This window comes from Nelumbo nucifera, chromosome 3, assembly GCF_055504915.1.
Source record: "Nelumbo nucifera cultivar China Antique chromosome 3, China Antique-T2T, whole genome shotgun sequence".
NCBI classification, from domain to species: domain Eukaryota; kingdom Viridiplantae; phylum Streptophyta; class Magnoliopsida; order Proteales; family Nelumbonaceae; genus Nelumbo; species Nelumbo nucifera.
In genome coordinates, this window is record NC_142651.1 from 50,001,779 (window position 1) to 50,022,496 (window position 20,718).

Below are 20,718 nucleotides of genomic sequence, written 5' to 3' on the forward strand. Positions count from 1 at the left end.
AGAATTGAATGGGTCATAAGTTCCTATCCCAAGGTTTTCAATAATGGTTACTGCTTTATTTCTCTCTCTACACATATTGATAAGAATAACTACAATTAATGACCATTGTTTGAGTTGAGGTTTGCATCTTTGTCTTCGTTTGTGACTTTTGTGGAACATCATGGACCAAGGAACTTTCGTGGGTGTTTACTTGGGGCCTTCAATTTTGAAGTCTGATCAATATTGTGCTTCGGTTTGTCAGGTTTCAATGAGACATCGTATTAATTAAAGAACTGAAAAGGTTGTGATGACGATGAGTCATACTTCAATGGCAGTCGCTTGCGTATATTATAAGGTCGAAATTAGAGTGCCAGTCTTCTCGGTTGAGTCTCTTAAATTAGTGCGCTTTGTTTTCTCTGTGTCCACGATCAAGACCTGGTTCCAAAGATCAAAAGTCTGCATCAAATACATTGAAGTGAGAAGAGATTAAAAGATTAATCAAGGCGATAATCATGGGGTCCATCAGACTGCAAATGGGTGAAAGGAAACCATATATCTCTGAATAAAACATTAACCCATATAATCCTGTCATCTTTTTCTTAATTTTCTTGGTTTCTTCTCTATTGGGATGGGGTGGTTATGGTGGTAGGCCATGTGATTCCTCCACGTGGCAGAATTAGGTGGGGACATGCATCTAAGGGAGTTCATTACTTGACACATGGCTAATATGCAATTGGTTTTGATAGTTGAGTCGTTTGTTGTGCCTTTTTAAAAGACTCCAATAATCTTCCACATCGCAAATTACTTTGGAACTCAAAATTCAGGATTGTTTGCATTCTTTGTTCGTTATCTTTTTATCTATTGGAAAAAATTTTCTGTCAAAGGATCGACCTTGCCACATGTTCAAACTCATTTACCACATGGAGATTGCTTGGTCTTTTAAACTTTTATACATTAAGCAATTTTTGCAAGCAACTTCCATTGAAAAACCTCTTCTGCAAGCAACTTCTGCATTAAAACTAAAGAACATTAATTGCCAATAATTATCAACCGGGATGACTTTCATTGTAAACCCTTCTTAAGTAATAACTTTGCCCCGGGCTTTCCTTAAAAAAAATAAAAATAGAATAGAATAATAAACAAAAGCCCTAAGTAGGACTCCAACAAGTCTTTAGGCTGCATTTGGTTGCAGTGCAATTTTTGCACTGACCAAAAATTATGGTAGTACAAGTGATTTGGGTGAAATTTTTTATTTATTTTTGTTTTTAGTTTTACTTTATTTTGCTTGATTGTATTACAAATGAAGAAGTAAAATAACTTAATAAGATATGAAGTAGAATAAAATAAAAATTGGAACAAAATTAAACCAAAATTTGCATTCTTTTCATTTGCACTCTAATGCATTTGGATTAGTGCAAATAAAATTGCACTGCAGCCAAACAAGACTGTATTTGGTTGCAATGCAAATAAATTTGCACTAATGCAAAAATATGGCAGTGCAAATTGACGTATTTTTGTTTCAAATTTTAGCTTATTTTCTTTGATTGCAGTACAAATGAAGTAAATTAAGACATTGAGCATAACAAAATAAAACACGAAACATAAGTAAACAAAAATTTGCTTTTTTTTCATTTGCACTCTTATCTGTCCTACTGCAAATAAAATTGCATTGCAACCAAACAGTGCAGAAAATATTGTTTTGAATTCAGAATGCAGAAAATATTGTTTTAAATTCTGAATTCTGAAAATTATCAAATATCCATTTTGACCCCATATATAAAAGTTTTTGTTTGTCTTTTTTGGAGGTATCAATGAAAATAAAAAGTTGTATGATTGCACTTTAAGTGATAAAAGATAAGAGAAAACCATCAATCAATTTTCTCTTAAAGTTAAAGATTCCTCTTAAGGCATAAGAGTTAAGAGGAAACAAACAGGCCCTTAGTGTGATGTTAATATTAATTATATGGACGCTTGACACGGTTGTATATATCTTTAGGCAATCATATTTCCTTCTTCAGATTATTATTTGACATAGCTTCTAGGAACTCATACTAAAAGCTACACTAAGGCTATATTTGTTTTGAAGGAAAAGGTAGGGAAAGGCAAGGGAAAGGCAAAAGAACCTATACAAGATTTGTAAAAGTTTCTTTATCTTTCCCTACTTTTTCCTTCAAACCAAACACAGCCTAAGTGATTATATATCTAAGGAATTCATAAATTTTATTAGGAAAGGATGAATTTTACATGCTTGAGATTCGTGCAAGGGAACATATAAATGCAAAATATACCTCAAATGGTTGAAAAGTCTATGATAGATGCACGTGGTTTTCTTCAATTTTCTCACGTGTTTATTTAACTTTAAATTAAAATTATAAAAAAAAATCACAATAAAACCCTCTCAAATCTCCAATGTCTTTATGATAAAATGCACCGTAACTCTAATAAAATCCCTCCTTTTCTATTCTTAAATCTCTCTACATCCCTCTAATAAAGCAGGAATATAAATTGGGTGTTTGTTTTTTTTTTTTCCTTTTTTAATTGGCTAATGGGTTAGGTCCGGTTAAAGGCCAACACAAGCCCAACCGAGGTCAAAAGCCGAAGTTTGCCAACCAAATTCTGTCTTAGCTAAACTTAAGTAATCAACACAACTTTAGATGGGATTGGGTGGCTTGTTCAAGCTGAATTATTTAACCTGAACTAAAACTAGCCTAACTAAGGTTAGGCTTGGGCTCGGGTGGACTTGGGCTGGTCAATCAGCCCACACTTAAAACTGATATATTTTTATCTGTATATGTATCCATTGGGCTTTGACCCAGTTTTACACTGTTTTGGGCTCAGGCTTCAGATTAAGCCCAACCCCAATTTTGGTAAAAGACAAGCCCAAGCCCGGTATATATATATATATATATGGAAATACATGTATATAATTGGGCTCAGTCAAGTTGGGATAAGACCAGGTTGGGGTCAGACCAGGTTCAGGCTTCCTAAGAGCTAAGCCCAAGACCAGTGCAAGAAAATAAAAAGCCCAAACTTTTGGGCCCAGACCCAGTCCAGGGACTGAAAATTCAAGACAAGCCCGTGCTAACTTGCAGGCTGGGTCAGTTTGGACTTGGGTTGAACCTACCCAAGTTGCAACCCTAATTTTTATATTATTTTAGCTTTATGTAAAATTGGATATAACTACATTTATAAAAGTAAAGTTAAGTTACCTACCATAAAAGATTTTTTTTCTTTTGACTTTTTGTTTATTTTTATATAAATATTAGTTCTATATCATCGTTTATTCCACTTCTTATATATTATAATTGTGGGATCATCACCCAGAGGAGTGAACTAGTTTGTGTCACTTTTAACGGAGTCATCACCTAAATTTTTAGAATTAGAAATTTAGAAAAACTCACTTTTCAAGAAAAATCATTTCCTTGGTGCCTCTTTGCCCAATGGAGAGATATTCAATTGGTGGATCCAGAGACCAAAGTATAGTGTGGGAAGGTATTAAGCACCCCACACATGCCCGATTGAACCGACCTCTATTCACCAAATTTCCAAGGAAAATTTAACAATTCTTGGGCTTGAAATTTACTCAAAAGCACATATAAGAAATTAGTGATAAAATTGCCTAGAAGTAATCAAGCAATAGAAATGTGCATGAATTAACTACGGGTAACAAATGGAATAAATGCTCTCAAGAAACTAATTTAGCAAAGAGAAGCAATATGGCCGAATGAATTGCACTTATCTAACAGGCAAAAGAATTAAGTGAATCAAAGATTAGTGATACATGTGGTTAATTCCCTACTCATGAATGCACGACCATGATTGATTGAGGATAAGCCAACGGATTGCTATTACTACCTAGGCCATTGGCAAATGGTGATAAATAGAAGAAGACCCTCTAAGGCTCTAGCTAATGATTGAATAATGAATGAAGTTAATGCACCCATCATAAAATTAGGAAAACTCTATGGGAAATGACAAGCTAAGATTGATGCGATTTTAAATGACTATACACCTATGTTAAATGAATTCTATCCAAAAGAAAAAATGATAGACTTCATATGACAATTTACAAATCAAGAGTAACCAAAGGAAAATTTGAAAGGATGAAATTGGAAATTTAAATTATGCAATTGAAGAATAGAGGCCCTATTAGAGCAAAAAAGAGAAGAGTTAAATTCTATACTAATATTAAAAGTGTGAATTGAATGGTAGTGTGGAACTTTTATTTGACTAAAATACCCCAAATTTTGAATTTGGTTCATCTCTAATTGTAAGTAATTTGAACGATCACTTTTCTCCTTATTCAAATCTCTCTCATTAAGTCTTATATTTAAGGTATCAATTTTCATTAACATCCACTGAATTCTATTTTTGACTGGAATACCCTATTTCTGAATTTGGTCCTCTGAGGGCACAAAATGTAGTTTGAACTACTACATTTCTATTCATTCAATTCCCTCTCATTAAGTCTATTATTTAGGGTATTAACTCTCATTCTTTCATTTAGTCCTAAATTAATTAATCATGCTAAAGAAAAATAAGTATGACAAAGAATAATTGTTTTTGTTGATGATAGAAAACAATACAAATTTGAAACCAATAAAAAATAGAATTATTTTCCTGTTTGGTGGAGAGTCAACAATTCAACCTTTTGGGTCAAAATGTGTCAACCTTTGATGTCATAGTTTAATAATAATAAAATTTAAAAAAGATAAAAAACACACAAAAGTAAAAAAAAAACAAAAAAAAATGTAGAAAATATTTGGGTACATCTCTAATATTGTATATTCATCATATTAAACAAAAATAAGTGTGACAAATAAGAATAACTTTTATAGACATAGAAATACAAAAAATGTAGAAAATTTGGAAACATATTGTTTATTATCATCATCATCATAAAAAATTGCCACGTGCAAAGCACGTACACACTTACTAGTGGGTAAAAAATAATGTTGTCTTTGTTAGGAAAAACCAAAAAATGAAATAAAATAAAGCAAAATGAATGAAAGTTGAATTATAACAAGTCAACTTTGGCAACCATCCCTCTCTTTCATCTATCTACATCTTTAATCCCCAAATCTATTTGTGAGGACTTAAATAAAATCATGCAAGATTTTTGGTATGGCTATGTCCCTGATGTGAATATCCAAATTGAGTTTGGGGTTTACCCCTTGGCTGAAATATAGAGTCATTACCCATCAAAGCAAGGAACATGGGAGTGATGGGCCCCCCCAAGTTCAAGAAACAAAACAAAACTCTCATGTGCCCAAATTAAAGCTATTCTAGGTACTTTAGGGGAGAGAGGGAAGGTGTTAAGCACCCCTCTCTCATATTCAACGTGTAGTACCACTCCCCTAATTAAGTAAAAAAAACTATAAGAGATTTAGCCAACAAAAATACTAGTGAGTTTGCCTACCAAAGATGATGGTCATTGTGGGGTTATTTCCCAAGTGATTCAACCTTCTCATTCCTCGTTTGGATGAGATGTAGGAGGAAAGGAGTTGACAACTACATGTCATGCTCCCTCTTTATCCTAGATTCCTCTCATTCCTACTAAGCAAATGGCATGGGCCAAACCACAAGGGAGGTAATCCCCTACAAGCAACCTCATCTAAGGCAACTTCCAACATAAGATTAAAAGAGAATAAAGAAGCAAAAATACAAAAAAAAAAAAACAAAAAAGAAAACTAATTCAAATTTAACATAAAAAGGAAGCTAATAAATCACTAAACCTATGTTCTAACATTCAACACTTGGTTAAAATGTGCATGTTTCAATTATCCTAACAAAACTAAATTGGAATACTATGAAAAAGAATGGATTTCAGCAACGAAATTGGTTTTAATTAAGCTAAAAAACACTATAAGACATGGTATATTCATTCAAATTGATCAACAAACTACTCTAATGCTTCCTCAAAAAAAAAAGAACATAAAATAGAGACTACCTGGGATACCAATGAAGTTCTAGAAAATAAAAATACTAAAAATAAAAATGAAAAAAGGGTGAGGTGAGTCAATTACCTCCTTGTGGCCTTTTGACAAACACTCCAAGAACAAGAATTGATGAATTCGATTGTGGTGAGTGATGTTGAAATGTTGATGGGAAGGGGATAGTTGAATCGCTTGGCCTCTTCTTTCTTCTTCTCCCTTTGCTAAAATCTATCAAGGATTTTCTATGGCTCCTTCAAGCCCCCCCCCCTTTTTATATGGCCGAATGGTAGAGGGTCTCTGGGATTTCGATTCAGGTTTGACAATGGAATGAGAGAGGGTTGGTAAGGATTTGGTGATAGGGAGTTGTGTGAGTGAAGAGGGTTAAAAGTACGAGATGGTAGCTAGTTCGGTCATAGTGAAGGTTTAAGGAGGAGGAGAAGCTCAATATTTTTTGGGGTTACCTATCCGAATAGAGGAGGGAGGAGGCCCTTCGTCCTTCTTCTTTATTTTTCTCCTTCTCTTCTTCTTCCTTTTTTTTCTTATCTTCTTCATTCTCTTCACAGCACGGCCGAAAATGGTAGAGCTCTTGTTTCTTAGCTTTCTCTTTTTTTTTTTTTTTGGTTATGGAAGTTGGGGAATTGAGATGAGAGAGTTTGGTTGGAGACGGTTAGTGATTGAGGAGAGTTGGTTCATCCATGGAGATAAGGGTGAGAGGAGGAAGATGGATGAGAGGAAGAGGATGGTTCGGTGGTATGGGAAGAGAGGATGAAGGAGATCGGTTAGGGTTTCATGGAGGAGGGAGGTGGAGAGGAGAGGAGGAAGAAGACGATAGGTTTGGTTACGCTAGGGTTTCATGGTAGAGATGAGTGAAAGAAGAAGAATATGGGGTCTGAAAGGGTTTGGTTCAAGTGAGAGCTTGAGGGAGAGAAGAGAGTGTGTGAGAGTGGAGAGAGTGTGAGAGAGAGAGGAGGAGGAGAGTGTGTGAGTAGAGGGGGAGATCTTGATGGAGAGAAGAGAGTGTGCTAGAGTCCTTGGGGTTGGTTCGGTTTTTGGGTTTTTTAGTCTACTTTTTTTCTCTTTTTTTCTTTTATTTTTCTTGGGTTTTCCTTTAAACTGAATTGGGGTTGGGCTCCTAGTTTGGTTTGATTAGGACTAGATTGGTTGGGTTTGGTTCAAATTGAAAGGGTTTGGTCGGGCCTTGGTTAGGGTTTTAGTGGGAAAGATTAGGGTTTTAGGTTATGGAGATTTAAAAGGATGGAGGGACAGGATCTCTTTGTACTGATCCAAGGGATGTGGGCTTCCTAGACAAGGCTCATTAAATCACTCATTCTTGTCCCCCCTCATTTAATGTTTAGAAGAGGGGGATTTGAAATTAAATTTCAAGATTCAAAATTAGGAGGCAAAACAAGAGGGGGCGACTAGGGTTTTAGAATTAGTGTTTTCTAAAGGGCTTAAATCTATGGCTAAGGTTGCATCTAGGGTTGTTGGGGGGCTCTAGGTAATTTCTAAAAGTGTGAGATGACCTAAATGAAAATGTGTAGGGGGTTTTAGAATGAAATTCAAGGCTTCAGGGGGTGTGAGGTGTAGGATTGAAGGGTTCGGATTAAATCTCAAGATTTTAGGGTTCATCTCGACCGACGAGATTGCACGAATTGGAATCCTTGTAGATGAAAGGTAAAATAGGGAATTTTTTGTCGAAAATTTCCATGAGGATTCTAGGGCATCCAAAAAAGGTAATGAAAGGGTTTAATATCTTCAAGGGGCATGTCAGAGTGAAAAATCGTGATTTGGAGTATGTCAAGCAATGTGGGCCATCAAATCAGAATTTTCCCTAATGGAAGGCTAAAATGGTCATTTTGAATTTAAAAAAATGGATGAGGGTTTGTCCAGGTGTTTAAGAAGGTGATGGCATGGTCTAGGTGTATCGGAGGGTGTACCATAATGCAGATCTTGAAATAGGAGAGTAGCGGCCAATGAGAGCCCTCAATTTGGAATCTTTATAGATGAGGGGTAAAATGGTAATTTTAAGGTCTAAAGTTTAACGGGTTGATGACCGGGAGGTGTGTAACGAGGGATATCTTGAATTTTGCGCATATCGGGTGATGAGGATGGTCCATTTAAAATCTTTTTTAAGTGAAGGGTAAAATGGTCATTTTAAGATCTAAAATTTGACAGATGGTTGATCAGAAAGTTGGTGATGGTTTTGATATGGTTTGGGTGTCCCAAATAGTATGACACAGTGGAAAGTTTGGATTTGGATAAATTGTAGTTAATGAGAGGGCTTGAAAAGAAATCTATTTAAATGAAGGGTAAAACGATCATTTTGAGGTTTGAAATTTGATGGATGATCAATCAGGAGGTCGATGGGGATTTTGATTGGGTTTGATGACATTGGATGGTGATTTACAATGTAGTTCTTGAATTTGGTTGATAAGGGTGGTTTATTCAGAATCTTTTTCAGACGAAGAGTAAAATTGTCATTTTGAGATCTAAAATTTGATAGATGGTTGATCAGAAGGTTGATTATGGTTTTGATATGGTTTGGATGTCTCGAATAATGTATCGTGGTGGAAATCTTGGATTTGAGGAGTGATAGCCAATAAAGATCATCGATTTGAAATCTTTTTGAATGAAGGGCAAAATGGGTATTTTATAGTATAAAGTTGGATGGATGGTTGATCGGGAATCTGATGGAGGTTTTGGTAGGTTTTAAAGTTCCTACATGGTGCGTCTTGACGAAGATCTTTGATTTGGAGAGTAGTGGCCAATGAGGATCGTTAGTTTAGAATTGTTTTGGATGAAGGGCAAATTTGACATTTTGAGGTCTGAAGTTGGACAGATGGTCAATCAGGTGGTCGATAAAGGTTTTGGTGAGATTTGTTTATCTTGGAAGAGATGTCGTGATCGAGATCTAAAATTTCGAGAGTAGCGAGCAACGAAAGTGGTCGATTTGGAATCTTTTGAAATGATGGACCCAATTGGTATTTTTAGATTTAAAATTTGATGGGTGGTTGATCGGGATATTGATGGAGGTTATGGTGAGGTTTGGGTGTATTGGGAGTGGTGTTATGAAGGAGATCTATGACTTGGAAAGTGTCGAGTAACGATAGTAGTTGATTTGGAATATTTTTGGATGAGGGGAAAGATTGGTATTTTTGGGCTTGAAATTTGTTAGATTGTCAGTAAGTTGGTTGATGAAAGTTTTGGTGAGGTTTGGGTGCATTGGGAGTGATGTCGTGATCGAGATCTAAGATTTTGATAATAATGAGCAACGAGAGTAATCGATTTGGAATCTTTATGTACGTAGGGCAAAATGGGGAGTTTTTTATCTGAAATTTGGGCAGTGGATATCTTGGGATCTAATGGGAGTGTCTGATGGTTTTAAAGGTGTTAGAATTTAGGGAATCGTATGTGCTTTAACCAAATGAGGGGACTTTAGGTTTATGATAAAGGTGTCTGCATGGAATCTTGGCTTTATAGATGGGTAAATGAGGGGACTTTAGGTTTATGCTTGATAGAGTGGCATGAATTTGAATTACAAGGCTGCGGATAGGGTTTAGTCATGTCAAGGATGTGTGAATCATAGATTTTAGGCTCAAGAATTGTCATAATGTTAGGTACATTGAAATGGAACCTTTGATGGATGAATGACGAAATCAAGGAATTTATGGTTGAAATTTGGTGTGATTGGTTGTTTGAAGGTTTGGTTTCATATGATGGGGTCTGGTTAGGTAACAGGAGAGTGGTGATGTGGTGTAATTGGGACCATTGAAAGAGAACTTTATAGATTTAATGGTGGATTCGAGGGTATTTGAGTTAAAATTTGGTTTCCTAGGGTTTTGACATGTTCTAAAGAGATTGGTGAGGTTTGATTGGGTATTTGGTGTACAAAAAGTGGGTTAGAGAGGGGATTGAGTAAAAGTTGGGTACTGACACCCGGCAATGCTCACATTTATCTTAAGGCTTGGGATGCTTTTTTATTACTAATGGATGAAGGTCTTAGCTTTAAAGGTATGCACCTTGTGATCATTGCTTTGGTAATTATGAAGATGGTTTGGCAATTGTTAATAGAAGAAGGGATTTGGATCAGCATCATCAATTGTAGAAAAGAAATCTAGGTGCTCCATTTATGGGAAAGTATTCTTGGTCACTTGATGTTAGTAGTCATTTTACATTAGGTGCTCATTGGATTATTGGTAATAGGTGGAGTGTGCATGTTCTCCATGATCCATGGATCTATAGTAATGATTCTTCACATATAACAGCTCTTAAGGATTCAGTTGAGCTAAATTCCAATGTAAAGGTAGCTAGTCTCATTGATCATGTCTCCTTGTCTTGGAATAGAGAGGCAATGCATCATACCTATGATTCATGTACAGTTGAATCTATCTTGAAGATTGTTCTTCCCTTTCATTCTAGGGACACCCAAGATAAGTTAATTTGTCGAGGGTTTTGATGATTGTTAATAATTTCCCTTGGAAATCTTTATGGAAGAAAAAGTCTCTACAACTTTAGGGTTTTGATGGCTCTTCATAATTTCTCTTGGAAATCCTTCTAAAAAAGTCTCTACAACCTAGAATTCTTTATTTCCTGAGACGATGCCAAAAAGGGGTCCTCCCCTAAATAGTGAGCTAGCTATTCGATCAAACAAGGTAAATCCAACTTGCCCTCTTTGTAATGCAACTTGTGAAACTTTGGAGCATGCTTTCTTATGCTCACCTATGCAGGCTGTGTGGTTTAGGTGTAACCTCTCTTTGAGAACATTTCCTGACTGATCATTTCAAGATTAGAGATATCTTGTTAGAATGAAATGGATAGCATCAAGGTTCACAATGATGTCTCTATCTTAGATGAAGGATGCATTATCCTTTGGCATATTTGGAAGGAGGCAAGGTGCGAGCATGTGATTGAAGGTAAGGGCTTTTCTCCTTGTGTAGTCACCCAAATGGCGCAATCCTTTCATCGGCCCAATCTTCTGCACTCTACTACTAACTTAGTGCCTAGTATAGCTCCAAAAGTGGATATATACTTGGAGCAGAGGGTATGGTTAAAATCAATGTAAACAGGGCCTGTCATACAACTTCTAGAGGCATTAGAATTATTGTCTGTAATGCTCATGGAGATTTCATCTTGGGAAAATCAATTCATCCTCAGTTTAGAGATGTGCAAGAGGTAGAAGCACATGGTTACAAAGAAGGTTTAATTTTGGCATCTACATTGGGTTTATCTTCCTTTATTCTAGAGGGTGGTGCAAGTAATATTTTGTTCAGCTCCTGTTGGATAGTTCTATTAAACCTCCCTAGTGTATTACCTTAATTATGAACTGCAAGACTCTTATGCGAATTTTCACCTGGGTACAAGTCAACTATATCCCTTGGGCCGCAAATGAAGTAACACACCTCTTAGCTCAGCATGGTTGCTCAATTACTTCTTGCTTCACTTGGTCTGATTGTCCAAAATTTCTACAATCTATCACTATTAAGGATTGTAGTGTGTAATAATTTTCCTGGTTGAATGAAATTGTCTATTTGGCTTAAAAAATTAAATTATCTAGTCACTAAGGCTCAGTTTGGAAGGAGTACAAATGGAAATATGTAGAGTGTAAAACCTTATATTTTGTATTATTTTGCATGCATTTGCACTGTATATATTTGTATTTGTACTCTTTCCAAAGTGAGCCCAATTAAATACACCTATATCTCATCTCATCCAACAAGGCTAACCTGGGACGCTAAGGATGCCTAAAAAAATAATTACCAAGTGCTAGGTGTAACCATGAAATTAGCTAAGCAAGCAAACTAAGAAAATTTTAAAAAGCTAAGGAATTGAATCTATTAGCAAAAGAACCAAGTAGTAAGTAGGATTTTTCTAATACAAATGCAAGTGCAAGAATACATGAATTGACTTGGTGAATTGGGATGAGAAAACTAATTAATCAAATGATGCACATTGCTTGCAGGAAGAAGACTGAGTCATCTAAGGAAACAAAAGAGACCTAAACATGATGGAATGAATCACTAGATTGCTATCTCTTCAAACAAACTCCAAATTACTAAGGTGGAATCTATTTTTCTCGAGCCTTAAGCTACAACGATCAAAATATAATAATTATGCATAGAATGACATGAATAAATGGAAACAAAAATTGCAACTATCCTATGAGAGTCATGCAAATTAATGAATGAAAGATGGTTGATGAAACTCAATACATGACAAACAAATCAAGAGGGAAATCAATAGTTGTAGTTATGCAACCTGATTTGAGAATTGAACTAGTGTCTAAATAATTATCCATCATGTCAATGCTAGATTTTGAACTTAATGGAGAATTCAAGAGTAGTATTGTGTATTCAAAAGCAATAAGTTTTTTTTTTTTATAAAAAAAAGGGGTTACACAAGGCAGGGGTAGCACGTGCACAAGCATCACAAAAACAAATGAAATCAAGCTTACTAGGTAGTTCACTCATAGAGAAAACACGATCTGACATAGAAAGATGAATTAGCCAATCTACCACTTGGTTTGCTTCTCGGTAGACATGCCAACACCTAACATTTAGATATAATACAAAGACCATGACACTCCTCGATGATGATCTTGAGTTTCTATGGAGGTGCAAGCATCTTTCGAATGTTGTAATCAATTATGTGGTTTTCTCAGCAAATGAAGTACAAACGTTGAATGAAAAAACGTAAACAGAGTCAAATACATACTAAATCTTAACCCAGTTCGATTTCAAATTAGAATAACATTTTCAACAATAATGCAAATTGAGCATAATCTGATTTTAAATTGGACAAGGGTTTGGCCTCATGATCGGATTATTGAAAATTTAATTTAGGTCTAATTCAAACCAATAAGAATATAGACCAATTTATTTTGGATTAGCCCAATCCAATAATTGTAATAAACCGTCCAAATCCGATTTAATAAGGTTTGGATCAAATTGATTCTAAACCAAAACCGATCAGTTGACACCCTTGCTTGAATGAGATGCTCAAGGAATTCATCAATGAATTAGACTGACCCAACCAACCGATTTGTCTGGATGCCTCTAACATGCAAAAATCCCAATAAGGATGTTATTGAGAAGCTCAGGCCAACTCCAACAATCATCTCCTAATTGGATCATAATTTCTCGACGAACATCACATCTCTTTTATAAATAAGTTAAGTGGCTTAAGAGATCACACTAAAAGTGATCTAAGGATAGGGTTAACTTTGGCTGTGGCCCAGTTGAGACAGTTTCTGGGCTGGGCACCTTCTGGGCAGTTCACCTAATTTATCCATTCTCATGATAACGTGGCATTTCCAGAAACTGTCTCAACAGCTTATGCTTCTCCCAACAGCTAAAGTTTTTCCACTTTTGATTTCCTCTGAGGCCCAAAGGCCCAAGCATGCAGCATGTGCATAGCACGTGATATACTAAATACCTGCACCCCACTCGTGGAATCACCCTTAGGAAAAAAAAAAATGGGAGAATGAACTTCAAGAGCCGTGTCCCCACCAAGTGAATGATCCAAAACCCATTAAAACTAGTGGGTCCCCCTATTGGATTGAATACCGCCAATAGAGAGCTCTAGCTGTCTCGGATTTAGATAGCCCAAATCTGAACCGGGCTAAATCTAGATGGGTTCTTTTAGAACCCAGTTTTTGTAAAGCCCAGAAGGTCTTGTACACTGAACCACTGACTTCTTTGCCTAATAAAAAGAGAGATAGATACGAGGGAACCAACCCAGATCCTGAGCTAGGAAGAAAGATCAAATGTTTCAAACCCAGGTTTACTTGGGGTTAAGACATCCAGAATCCAGAGTAGGGCCAACCCACCTAGCCCATTGAAACCCCATTTTTTTCCAACTATTCAAACCATCAATTTGTGTCCTTTTGTAATCAATAACCTGAGAATGTGGCCCACCAATCCAATGTTATCGATTGATGAGCCAGTGTAGTCAATTGGTTGGTTATGAATTTTGTGATGTACTCATGTGTTGCTTCAATAACCATTCCAATCTATGAAGTCCCCTGGTGAGAGTCACATGGGTCTAACACAAGGAAAAGACTGTACACAATGTGCACATAATTTCAAGGTCCATATTCCCAGCAGAAAAAGTAGAGTATACCAACATGAAATGGAGTTCTGTGTGACTTAGAATAGACACAACCATCAATCAATCCTGAGCTTCTGCAATCTTTTCTTTTTCAACACCCTTGTCCTATTAGCACATGGAGAGAGAGAGAGGGGTTGTATCCTGTTGTTGTACGTGGGGGTTTGATCAAAGAAATTTGGTGGGATCCACTAAAGCACAAAAGTAACTAAACAAATCCCTCTTCAGAGCACATTAGGTTTTAACTCAATTGGATTCAGCAGAACTTAACAACCCCAATTCAGTGTAAAAACTGAATTTAGACAGAATAATTGATCTCTACTCTTAGTGACTACAATTTGTAATCTATTAACAACTTGGCTCACAGGGCCCACAACATGTTAGAAGTGACAGAGATTTTCATTTGGTCCAATTAGATGATTGTAACTAATAGTCAACCTGCAATTGTTTCCTCAGCAAGCGCAGCATCTCTCACTGACTATTCACTTTCAGTAGTATACCATATGTGAACTGTCATGATCATCTTCATTTCTTCCATTCAGCCCCACTTAGAACTTGTTGTATGTATGGTCTATTCTATATATACAACAAATAACTGAGACCACCCATGGGAGTTTGGAAGTTATGAGATGTGAGAGGAAGTTAGAACATAAAGAAATATTAAGGGGGTGGGGTGGGGGCTTCTCTATTGTGAATTGATTTTCCTTGTTGCAAGTCCTTAAAAAACAAAACAAAATCATCTATATGTTGTAAAATTAAATTGAGAAGACATAGAAAATGTTGTTATCCATGATACCGTAAAGATATGATAATGGAAGAGTTTTGATCAATCAAAGCACCCCAAGAATTTTGATGAAAACTCCTGATTGGTCACTTTTTTTATGAAACAGGATGATTAGATGTAAGTTTTTCCAATATCATGTCTTTCTAATATTACATTCGAACCCGTTAATTTTTTAAATAAACCCAATTTGTTTTTGCTATTCGAAACAAAAATATGGTTCAAGAATATCATTTATTTATACAATTATTTTTACTGATATAACAATTCCAAAAACAAGTGAAAAAAAAATCATGTGTACCATCCCATAAAATTTCCATGGAAAACATATACTTCTTTCATCAATTAGGGTTTTGCCATTACCATTGCCAGCCCATTGGTGTGGAGCTTGGGGAGGATAAGGATGAAGAACTCTGTTGAAATTGATAAGAATGAAGAACCCTATCAAGGCCCCCAAACCAAAAGAGTCACTCCCAGCAGCCCCACTATGCCAGGGAGGCCGGGAGCATCACCTACCATTCATAATTTGATTTGATTGCTTCTTGTTTGGGTTCCAAAAAAGCAAGCCAAACCCAGAAGAGGCCCCAAAAGTAGAGACAGACACCAAAGAGATTGGCTCTCTGCAACAGTTCTTTCAATAATTTGTGTATGCCCCACCACAGGGTCTGGTGAAGGGACATGTATGGGCCAGGAATCTCAGACGCAGCAGATGAGCTGTAGCCATGGCGACCCAAAAGTGTTCAGACTCCAGGCCAATTCATTTTACAGAGAGGTACATGGTCATTTACCGAAAAAAGTACAGAGTCAAAACGAAACGAGATTCACTGTACAATATGACAAGAGTACTGTAGTCACGGGACACTAGCAGAGGGTCTAGTAGCGATTTGCAGTATTGACTCAAATCAAAGTTTTAAATTTCAGAAATTTTGACCATTTTTTATCTGCAGTCCGAAATGAATATGAACCCTTTTTTTTTCATAATTCTCGAATTTCAGATAAATTCTTTTTCAGTTTTTTGATAGATTTTACTTGTTTTTTTTAATACTTTTTAATATTTTTATAATATCTTTTATAGTATGTTATTGATTTTATATAATGGAAATGATAATTTTTAATTTAGGGTGACCTAAATGATCAGAGAGAACTGATTTACTCCTCACATCGACCTTACAAGCACATTTTACCGTGCATATGAGAATATCTCTCATATTTATGTGTTATATTATTTACGACAAATATTCTTAATACACAGTGGAATCTGCCTGTAAGATCGTTGTGAGGCGCCCTGTGTGAATAGAAGATCCCAATTCAAACAACCAAGTCTGAAAACGTTAGGTTCAAACTTCTGGCCCAAAAAATCCAAAATATTCCACCTGATATATTTTGCAAATGGTGTCGGTGGATTTGTCACATTGAGCCAGAGGGCCTGTTTGGAGGGTTATTGTGCTGATTGAGTTGCATTGGAAAAGTTATAAAGTTGATTTTTAAGTTCATGTGAATCTATTTTCAGCTTTTTGAATTTTTTTTTATCAAACATGAGTTAATGGCTTTTTAATTTCTCATCTCATGTGATGGGCAATTTATAGAGAGGAATTCCAAAATTCCAAACTCTGAGAAGTGAGAACTTCCAAGCAATGGTTTTGAGATATGAATAGGTCTGTGACCCGGTCCAATTCAAATTGGACCCAGCCACATCTGAATCTGATCAGTATTCAATTCAAATTAAAATAAAATGTATGAGACACTAATTTAATTTGAATCTACTTTATTGTGTTTAAAATAAAGAAAAAATAAAAAAGTTTTTAAAAATTTTGTTTTCTTTTTATTTATATAGTATGTAATATTAAATTTATTAAATTAATTGGACTCAAGTCTTTGAATTGGATGGGCCACATCCGCTTCCAACCCGATTATAAACGGATGCAAGAAAGTTACAAGATCCAAATTAGATAAATCAAAAGGGATGATTATTCGTTTCATTGGATAAAAATGAAAATCCTATTGCTCATTGCTCGAAAATTTTATGTATATGTACCCACAAGCTATAAGGATAATTCTACTATAAACAGGAATCAAAATACATACCAAATTTTGTATAATGGAGTTAGACCGGTTTTGATCTATTTGGTTGACTCAAACTATTGAGCATACTAATAATAAGTAATTCAGGCTCTATTTGGTTCACGGGAATAGAGGTCTGGAATTAGAATCAGAATAGGGTTTATTTCAATTCTAACTGTTTGGCTGACTAAAATCAGAATCCCATATTCTCATTCCTTCTGGAATGGCATTCTCCCATTTAAGGAAACAACTATTCCCTGCCTCTATTTTGGGAATGAAATCCCATTCTTGCTAATTCCAATTCTTATTCTCATTCCTGTCTGAACCAAACAGCTTATGAAAATAGACCATTCTGATTTTGATTCCGAAGGATTTCGATTCCAATTCCAATTGCAAACCAAACAGACCCTCAGTTCAGCCACTTCACCTGTTATTAAGTGGCCCCTGATGCAGTGCCAAAAGGTGTTAATTGGACTGGATTAGCTAAATATTATCTTCTATCAATGGATTAGCTAAATATTGGTTCAATCTGACCCAATCCGATATAAATCCATGAGGGATGTATCAGGTCCAAACCAAACCAATAAATACTTTAAGACCATTAAGTCTGGAATAGTCCAATTCTGTAAATCTTGTTGGTCCATTCAATCTACCTTAATTGATTTCGATATTGACAAATCCAAGTATCCAACCCAAAACTAGTCCATAGATTACTTGGACCACTCCAAAATTTGCATGTAAATTCAAGTGTTTAATTGCAAAAAACTTTTATAATAGAACCATGTGAAATGAACCACCTTTGTCTAATTATTTCTTTTGCATTTTGAATTTGAAGCTAAGGCTTAGTGTGGGAGGAGTACAAATACAAATATGTACTATGTAAATACATAGAAAATAATACAAAATATAAGGTTTTGCACTTTATAAATTTGTATTTGTACTCTTTCCTAAGGCTCAGTTTGGAAGGAGTGCAAATACAAATATATACTATACAAATACATATAAAATAATATAAAATATAAGGTTTTGCAATCTACAAATTTGTATTTATACTCCTTCCAAATTGAGACAAAGGCTGTGTCTGGTTGTAGTGCAAATTTATTTGCACTAATACAAATGCATAGGAGTGCAAATGTAAAAAATGCAACTTCTTGTTTAATTTTGATTTAGATTTTACTTTATTCTACTTCGTGTCTTAATTTACTTCATTTGTATTGAAATCAAACAAAATAAATTAAAATTTGAAACAAAAAAATAGGTCAGAATTTACACGCAAATCATTTATACTACCATGATTTTGCATTAATACAAATTTATTTAAATTGCAACCAAACACAGCCTAATGATCTTATAGAAGGCAGTGGTATAGTGCAACTATTTCAGGGATTAAATCAACTCCATAAAAAATCTATTATTATTCATTGATACAGGACCCACTCATGATTTTCAACTCTAAAAACACATAGTAGAGTAGATGATAGCCTGATCAAGCAGAGGCTGTGTTCTATGCAGCCATGGGTGCACTGGATGAGTGCAACCTCGAATGAGAGGCGAACATGTTATATCATATGTGTTAACCGCGAATTAACAGAAATTTTCTCCAACTAATCGTTTGGCTGGTTGAACCGGCCATTTTTTACTCTCTTCCACCAATCCAAGCATCCATCGGTGACTCATTGCACGCCGGCATTGTGAACGCATAAGCTACCGACAGTGAGAAAAATTCCACCATCCCCCCACCTTGATCGGGTGACAAGGACTCTGACGGCTGCCTTGATCGCTCTCATCATCGCGGAGCTAACAACGAACAAGGGGGGAGAATATGATTTGAAAATGAACTCCTGTGAGAAGAAAGAAGGGGAAGAAGAAGAAGAAGGAGAGAGAGATGGAATGGGTTGCGCCAAGTTTAGATTGGCCGCTGCAATCGACCAATCGAATATTTTTGTCTTTTTGTGGATGATTAAACCGGTTATCTCATACGTGCAAAGCCCGTTAAGTTATGAATCTCGATCCTGGACGCGTGGTCGATTGTGGTTGGTGCATTCACGCGTCCAATGAACCCACCAGTGCACAAAACGTGGACTCGATCAAGCATGTTTTGAAAACAAGGTCTAAAATTCAATAAACATATGGATCAAAGGATAATGGCCTAATTGTCTTATTGTTTAAGCACGTGCAATTTGCAATGTTGTTCTTTGAACCTTGAAATCATAAGTTTATCCTCATTTTAATATAGAATTGAAATGAAAATGAGGTCATTCTGAGAATTTCGATGAGTAGCAACTTTTCCATTTTCCATTTGTTTAATAGCAGACAGTACTGAACCTTTTATTATTTTAAATAGCAAAGTTAGGGATGGATGAACCACTGAACAGAATTAAAATAAGAGGATTTAGATTTCTTTTAACTTGGCTCTTACGTCCACTAACTCAAGTTTGGTGCAATTGTTCCCAGATATATAATAATGTAAAAATGTACGAATCAACCATTTTATTACATTGAATAAAAGAATGCAGTTGCCTGCAGGACCAAATGAGGATATACAGACGCAATTTATTAATTTCTTCAATGAACTCTGGGATCTAAGCCTGTGGTTCATTTAAGACAAAGATTCTTGGTCTTGTTTAACTGAGAGAAGACAATGAAGAGTTGTACGCTTCCTAACTCACAATTTAACGCTAACCCCCTGCCCCTTCCCCTTCCCCTAACTACATGATTTCGAAGGTGGGAAGAGCTTCGGTCCAATCCAAAATCAAAATGTTCATAGATGGGACGACCCAAATTGACCCAGAAGGACAAACCAATATTGAAGCAGAAGGTTGATTGAGAAAAGTTTTTTGATGGTTTTGATTGTTAATTTACTAGTAAATTGAGATATGCAGAAAAGTGTAACATTTATATCTAAATTGATATATTATATAAAGTATATACTTGTCTTGATTTCAGCTGATAGTTGAGATGGTTATTTGGCAGGACTTATGGAGGCATAAGATCAACTACATGCTCTCCATGGAAAGGTCAGTAGATACCACACGTACACGAGGTTATTTGTAAAAAAAATAAAAATTAAACCATCTGGTCAGGTCCTAGTCTATGCAAATAGACCCCTTTTTAAGCTTGTCACTTAGGGGTTGTTTGGTATCGATGGTGTTTATAAGATAATCATTTTGTACGATTTTGTCTTGAAAAATGAGACAAAATCTGTTTTAAATGTTTTGTACGATTTTTTTATATCTCAGTGCCATTAGGCATCATTAGACACCATTAGGCACCATATAAGTCAAATAGTAAAAAATTAGTGTTTTTTAAACATTAAAATGGGTCTTGAAAATAAAAAACATCAAAATTAGTGTTTTTTTAATAAATGGTTCACACGATTTTTGAGAAAGCCATTTATCATATAAATGACTCAACCAAATAACTTTTTAGGCATTTTTATTAAACACATCTGCAATGCTGAACTGACACCATTTCTTCAAAAAACTACATCGATACCAAACACCATCTTATTAATCTATAAAAGTATGACATCAATAGTCATATAATGTCTATATTTGTCAAATAACTAATATATCTCAACCAGCTAAGATACCTTCATGGTTCATGTGTTCCCCTAATCTATATGAGACCCTCAACCACATCAGATTGGCAGGAAAAACTCATTAGTATGAGTAAAACCTCAGAGGATTCAAACTCCAGCTTGAACTGCTATTTGCCAACTTGGGGGGCACGTGAGACGTGTTCCGTGGTAAAGAATAAATAAATAAATAAATAAATAATCCATGCAAGTGCAACAGAGCGCAGACTGTGTAGACAGTGTAGACTGATCAAACAAACTAAAAGAGTCATTGTACTCTA